We start from the raw sequence: 6699 nt of genomic DNA on the forward strand, positions 1-6699 counted from the left end.
AAACCTTCTCGATCCATGAATCGGACTCCGAGGAATTCGACGACCAAAAAACTGTGAGTAAGACGTCGAAGCCAACACACAAGAAAAGTGACAAGGCCCAGGGGACGCCACTGCCACCAGGCCATGGCTCGACCCATAAATTCGGTGACCGACCGTCGGCACCGAAAAAGGCCGAAATAGTGCCGAGATCGTCCGACTCCGGTCGAGACACCGGCACGCAGCCTTCTCGGGACCGAGAAAGTGCTGCTGAAAAAGATCGACGGCGAGATAGCGGAGCCGAAACTGCTCGACGCAGAGACAGCGGCACCGAGGAAGATCGACGCTGAGAGGGTTCGACTCCGAAAAAGAAGAAGGTCACCTCGGAGCCGAAAAAGAGTACAGACAGGGTTTCGGTGCCAAAACGACCCGCAACCGACCCAACTACCGGTTCCTATTCAGAGGAGCAATCACTGTCCTCTCAGATGCGAAAGCATAGATTTGAGGAAGAGTTGCAATCCACCGAAGTGGACCACACTCAGAAACGTATTTTTATACAGGAAGGAACAGGGAAAATAAGCACCCTTCCCCCTATTAGGAGAAAAAGGAGACTGGAGTTTCAGTCAGACCAAGCACCACAAACAAAAATGGTGAAAAAGGTAACTCCGCCACCCTCTCCTCCCCCTGTAACTAACGTTTCACCGGCACAAACTCCATCACATTCCCCGGCTCACACCACCATGAGCCAAGGTGACCAGGACCAAGACGCGTGGCCCCTGTGTCGGACAACAGTCCAAAGGCGTATCCTACAAAGCCCTCACCACCGGAAGATAGCACAGCATATTCACAAGTGGTGGCTAGAGCAGCAGAGTTCCACAACGTGTCCCTACACTCGGAACCAGTCGAGGATGACTTCTTATTCAACACCCTCTCCTCCACCCATAGCTCCTACCAAAGCCTGCCTATGCTCCCAGGAATGCTTCGGCACGCAAAGGAAATCTTCAAGGAGCCGGTCAAGAGTAGAGCAATAACACCAAGAGTGGAAAAGAAATATAAAGCACCTCCCACAGACCCTGTTTTTATCACCTCACAGCTGCCACCAGATTCCGTCGTAGTAGGAGCAGCTCGCAAGAGAGCCAATTCCCACACATCTGGGGATGCACCACCCCCAGATAAAGAGAGCCGCAAGTTCGATGCAGCCGGAAAGAGAGTCGCAGTACAAGCTGCAAACCAGTGGCGCTTCGCTAACTCTCAAGCACTACTTGCGCGCTATGACAGAGCCCATTGGGACGAGATGCAACACCTCATTGAGCATCTACCCAAAGAGCTACAAAAAAGGGCGAAACAGGTGGTTGAGGAAGGACAGAACATATCTAATAATCAGATACGCTCCTCTATGGATGCAGCGGACACAGCTGCAAGAACAATTAACACATCTGTGACTATAAGAAGGCACGCATGGCTACGAACGTCTGGTTTTAAACCAGAGATACAGCAGGCAGTGCTCAATATGCCATTCAATGAGAAACAACTGTTCGGACCAGAAGTGGACACGGCAATTGAGAAACTCAAAAAGGACACTGACACTGCTAAAGCCATGGGCGCACTCTACTCCCCGCAGAGCAGAGGCACTTACAGCACCTTCCGCAAAACAACCTTTAGAGGGGGGTTTCGGGGTCAGGCCACACAAGCCAGCACCTCACAGGCAACACCGTCCAGCTACCAGGGACAGTACCAAAGGGGAGGCTTTCGGGGCCAATACAGAGGACAATTCCCTAGGAATAGGGGAAAATTTCAAAGCCCCAAAACCCCTACAACCAAACAGTGACTCACATGTCACTCATCCCCTCCACACAACACCAGTGGGGGGAAGAATAGGTCAGTATTACCAAGCATGGGAGAAAATAACTACAGACACTTGGGTCTTAGCAATTATCCAACATGGTTATTGCATAGAATTTCTACAAATCCCTCCAAACATACCACCAAAAGCACAGAATTTATCAAAACAACATTCAGACCTTCTGGAAATAGAAGTTCAAGCATTATTGCAAAAGAACGCAATAGAACTAGTACCAAAGACACAAATAAACACAGGAGTTTATTCACTGTACTTCCTAATACCAAAAAAGGACAAAACACTGAGACCAATCCTAGACCTCAGAACACTAAACACCTACATCAAATCAGAACACTTTCACATGGTCACGCTACAAGAAGTGTTACCATTGCTAAAGCAACAGGACTACATGACAACCTTAGATCTCAAAGACGCGTATTTCCACATACCAATACATCAGTCGCACAGGAAATACCTCAGGTTTGTATTCAAAGGAATACATTACCAATTCAAAGTATTGCCGTTTGGTTTAACAACCGCACCAAGAGTCTTTACAAAATGTCTAGCAGTAGTGGCTGCACACATCAGAAGGCAGCAAATACACGTATACCCGTATCTAGACGACTGGCTAATCAAGACCAACTCACTGACAAGGTGCTCACACCACACAAATCAGGTCATACAAAACCTCTACAAACTCGGTTTCACCATAAACTATGCAAAATCACACATTCTGCCGTGCAAAGTACAACAATACCTAGGAGCCATAATAGACACAACAAAAGGGTTAGCCACTCCAAGTCCACAAAGAATTCAAAATTTCAACAAAATCATACAACTCATGTATCCAACACAGAGAATACAGGCAAAAATGATATTACAACTCCTAGGCATGATGTCCTCATGCATAGCCATTGTCCCGAACGCAAGACTGCACATGAGGCCCTTACAACAGTGCCTAGCATCACAATGGTCACAAGCACAGGGTCACCTTCTAGATCTGGTGTTGATAGACCGCCAAACATACCTCTCGTTTCTATGGTGGAACAATATAAATTTAAACAAAGGGCGGCCTTTCCAAGACCCAGTGCCACAATACGTAATAACAACAGATGCTTCCATGACGGGGTGGGGAGCACACCTCGATCAACACAGCATACAAGGACAATGGGACGTACATCAAACAAAACTGCACATAAATCACCTAGAACTGCTAGCAGTTTTTCAAGAACTAAAAGTATTCCAACCAATCATAACTCACAAATACATTCTTGTCAAAACAGACAACATGACAACAATGTATTATCTAAACAAACAGGGGGGGACACACTCAACGCAGCTGAGCCTTCTAGCACAAAAGATATGGCGATGGGCAATTCACAACCACATTCGCCTAATAGCACAGTTTATTCCAGGGATCCAGAATCAACTTGCAGACAATCTCTCTCGAGATCACCAACAAGTCCACGAATGGGAAATTCACCCCCAAATTCTAAACACTTACTTCAAACTCTGGGGAACACCTCAAATAGACTTATTTGCAACAAAAGAGAACGCAAAATGCCAAAACTTCGCATCCAGATACCCACACAGGCAGTCCCAAGGCAATGCCCTATGGATAAACTGGTCAGGGATATTTGCATACGCTTTTCTCCCTCTCCCTCTCCTTCCATATCTAGTAAACAAATTGAGTCAAAACAAACTCAAACTCATACTGATAGCACCAACATGGGCAAGGCAACCCTGGTACACAACACTGCTAGACCTATCAGTAGTACCCCACATCAAATTGCCCAACTGGCCAGATCTGTTAACACAACACAAACAACAGATCAGGCATCCCGATCCAGCATCGCTGAATCTAGCAATCTGGCTCCTGAAATCCTAGAATTCGGACACTTAGACCTTACACAAGAATGTATGGAAGTCATAAAGCAAGCTAGAAGACCATCCACTAGGCACTGCTATGCAAGCAAATGGAAAAGGTTTGTTTGCTACTGCCATCATAATCAAATCCAACCATTACACGCATCTCCAAAGGATGTAGTGGGTTACTTGCTACACTTACAAAAATCAAACCTAGCTTTCTCTTCCATTAAAATACACCTTGCGGCAATATCTGCATACCTGCAGATTACCTATTCAACTTCACTATTTAAGATACCGGTCATTAAAGCATTTATGGAAGGCCTTAAAAGAATTATACCACCAAGGACACCACCCGTTCCTTCGTGGAACCTCAATGTTGTCTTAACAAGACTCATGGGTCCACCTTTTGAACCCATGCACTCTTGCGCAATACAGTTCCTAACCTGGAAAGTTGCATTTCTCATCGCCATCACATCTCTACGGAGAGTAAGCGAAATTCAAGCGTTTACAATACAAGAACCTTTTATCCAAATACACAAAAATAAGGTTATTTCACCGTTCCACCTAAATCAAACTGTAGAACTACCAGTGTTCTTCCCACAGCCAGATTCCGTAGCTGAGAGGGCACTCCATACATTAGATGTCAAAAGAGCACTAATGTACTACATTGACAGAACAAAAAACATCAGAAAGACTAAACAACTATTTATTGCATTCCAAAAACCTCATGCAGGAAACCCAATATCAAAACAAGGTATAGCCAGATGGATAGTTAAGTGCATCCAAATCTGCTACCTTAAAGCAAAAAGACAGCTGCCCATTACACCAAGGGCACACTCAACCAGAAAGAAAGGCGCTACCATGGCCTTTCTAGGAAATATTCCAATGCACGAAATATGTAAGGCAGCCACATGGTCTACGCCTCACACGTTCACCAAGCACTACTGTGTAGACGTGCTATCCGCACAACAAGCCACAGTAGGTCAAGCCGTGTTAAGAACATTATTTCAAAATACTTCCACTCCTACAGGCTGAGCCACCGCTTTTGGGGAGATAACTGCTTACTAGTCTATGCACAACATGTGTATCTACAGCGACAGATGCCATCGAACTGAAAATGTCACTTACCCAGTGTACATCTGTTCGTATCATCAGTCGCTGAAGATTCACATGTGCCCACCCGCCTCCCCGGGAGCCTGTAGCCGTTCGGAAGTTAGCTTAAGCTTTGTACATTTGTAAATATATTATTTAAACCTTAAATAGGTACATACTTATTCACTCCATTGCATGGGCACTATTACTACAACACAACTCCTACCTCACCCTCTGCGGGGAAAACAATCGAAGATGGAGTCGACGCCCATGCGCAATGGAGACAAGGAGGAGGAGTCCCTCGGTCCCGTGACTCGAAAGACTTCTTCGAAGAAAAACAACTTGTAACACTCCGACCCAACACCAGATGGCGGGCTATGCACAACATGTGAATCTTCAGCGACTGATGCCACGAACAGATGTACACTGGGTAAGTGACATTTTCATTATGCAGCGCACCTACAGCACGCTGCGAAGTGGAAGACAGACTCGGACAACTGGGAGAAGAGATTATTTGTAGGATTGTTGGGCAGGAAGACGCTGGCGCATTTACTAATGTCTGGTGGCCGGTATGAGTCCGATGTACCATATCTGGTTAGAACTATTGCTTGGGTATGGGAGCAGGTGGTCAAGAAAGTTCTCAAACGTGCTCTGTTTGATAGAGAGTTAAAGATCTGGGACTGAGCCCCTTTTAGGGAAATGGATGCCTTAATGTCAATGGAAGCCTAGAGATTGGGAGGATGTGCAGTGGTGGGAGATTTATACCCCAACAGAGAATTTATCTCATTCTTAGATGCTCGGGATACATTCGGACTGGGTCTAGGGCAGTTCTTGCTTTATGCCAAAATGGAGAGTGTGGCCAAGGAGATCTGGTGTGAATTTCCATTGGCCCCTAAGCCATCGTCTGTGTTGAATGGACTATTGAACTGGGGTGATGAAGCTCATCTGATTACTTGGTTTTATAAGGCCCTTCGGGAGGACCAATCTGGTCCTACAAGCATAGTGCGCAGGGCATGGGAGCGTGATTTTGGAGAGACCATGGAGGATGCGGATTAGGCAGTGGCATTGTCACTAGTGCGTTCTGTGTTCTGTAACCACAGGATCAAACTATTACACTTTAACTTTGTGCACAGATCGTACATTACACCTGATCGGCTCAATAAGATCAACCCAGCAAGGGGGGCGAGTTGTCCTAAATGTGGCCTGTTGGATGCTTCTTCATTTGGCATGGTCTTGTCAGAAGGTGTATCAATTCTAGAAGGAGGTGGTGTGTACAGTGGAGGAGGTAAGGGGACTAGGACTTGAGGTGTCACCTTAGACATGTCTTCTAGGAGTGGTAAAGAGGTCCTGGGGTAGGAATATCCCATACAAACTCACACAACTGGCCTTAGTGTTGACCTAACGTAGGGTGGCCATTGGTTGGATGAGCTCCCGGTGCCCGGCCGTCTCCTGCTGGATTTTAGACTTGATAGATTTGGGGGATGCCGAAGAACAGGGGAAGGGGCACTCATGGAAGTGATTGCGTGGAGGACATTACTGGAGCGCTTCTCGGGTGTGGAGGAGTCAAGTCCAGAAGGGAGCACGTTTGAGGATGACTGATGGTATGATATATGTCATGCTTAAAGAAACGACGACCAACTGTGGTTAGATTGTGTTTACGTAATTCTTAAGATATGTATGATTTGGTCTCAGGTGGATCCTTCATGGGGGTACAGGGGGAATGTACCGCTCACCGTAGTGGGTATCATAGATTCTTATACATGCATACGTGTCTGCCTTATCTTAAAGGAATCTGACCAATAGGTATATAAAAGAAAAAGAGTGTCATCCTCGTATTGATGGGCACTGCACTGTACTGCTTTTGATGGTTCTGTTTATTAAAATCAATAAAAACAAAGTTATTAAAAAAAAAAGAAAAAACA

This window comes from Pleurodeles waltl, chromosome 6, assembly GCF_031143425.1.
Source record: "Pleurodeles waltl isolate 20211129_DDA chromosome 6, aPleWal1.hap1.20221129, whole genome shotgun sequence".
Lineage (NCBI taxonomy): Eukaryota > Metazoa > Chordata > Amphibia > Caudata > Salamandridae > Pleurodeles > Pleurodeles waltl.